The sequence below is a fragment of the Zea mays genome, chromosome 2 (assembly GCF_902167145.1).
Source record: "Zea mays cultivar B73 chromosome 2, Zm-B73-REFERENCE-NAM-5.0, whole genome shotgun sequence".
Taxonomy (NCBI): Eukaryota; Viridiplantae; Streptophyta; class Magnoliopsida; order Poales; family Poaceae; genus Zea; species Zea mays.
In genome coordinates this window covers 180,292,329-180,293,207 of record NC_050097.1, presented here as the reverse complement: position 1 = coordinate 180,293,207, position 879 = coordinate 180,292,329, and the positions used below count along the sequence as shown (strand labels likewise).

At 49.3% G+C, this 879-nt stretch overlaps 1 non-coding gene across 1 annotated transcript; it reads left to right on the top strand.

Moving 5' to 3' along the window:
* Positions 1–74, top strand: TRNAV-CAC (transfer RNA valine (anticodon CAC)). The gene has a single exon. It is a non-coding gene; the product is annotated as a tRNA-Val (tRNA).
* The last annotated feature ends 805 nt before the right edge of the window (positions 75–879 follow it).

Here is an 879-nt window from a genome sequence, read left to right as displayed (position 1 = left end):
GTCTGGGTGGTGTAGTTGGTTATCACGTTAGTCTCACACACTAAAGGTCCCCAGTTCGAACCTGGGCTCAGACAATTTTTTTGGTTTTTTTTTCATTTTATTATTTGTCAGATGAGTTCAGTTCGTTAGGTCAGATAGCCTGTTCCGCACAAGCATCTAAGTAGCACGTATCGGAGAGAAGACACTAAAAAATAAAAAGTAAATTGATGCTGATGGCATGCGTTCTCGACAGACAGACGAATGCCCGATCCATTCCCAGCACATCCACCTCGCCGTCGCCGCGCTGCTCGACTGTGAACCTTCCGGACACGGCAATGCGTGTCCACCGTCGACCCCTGCCGCTGGCAATGCGTGTCCACCGTCGACCCCTGCCGCTGCTGGTACCAAATGGCAAACAGCTGGATGTCTACCACCTGCAAGAGCATGCACCGTGCGGCCGGTAGGCTCCCTTCCTTTCTTGTCACGGCAGCGAAAGAAGCACTTCGATACAGTGAAAATAGTTATACATAAATTCTTATATCAATAACCAGGCTTCTACAGTATACAGATGTACATAAATAAATCAGTTTTTTAAATGGTGCTCTTAGTTTTACTGGTATCCTTATTTTTATCTTTAGTCGTGTTTTTTTCCTCAATTTTGCTCTTTCAGTACTATGGAGCATGCCGACCCACCTTCCCGACCGCGCGTGCTCGGCCCAACTTAACCAGTCGTGCACCCCGACGCCGATAAGTAGGGCCGTGCTACCAGCCACACGACAACGTGCTCTCTCACTGGATCGCGGGCATGCGCAGTAAGTCTCCTTCGCCCACGTTGACTCTCGCGCGATAAACACTGTAACTGTCGGGGACCATAATTAGGGGTACCCTCAAGACGCCTAA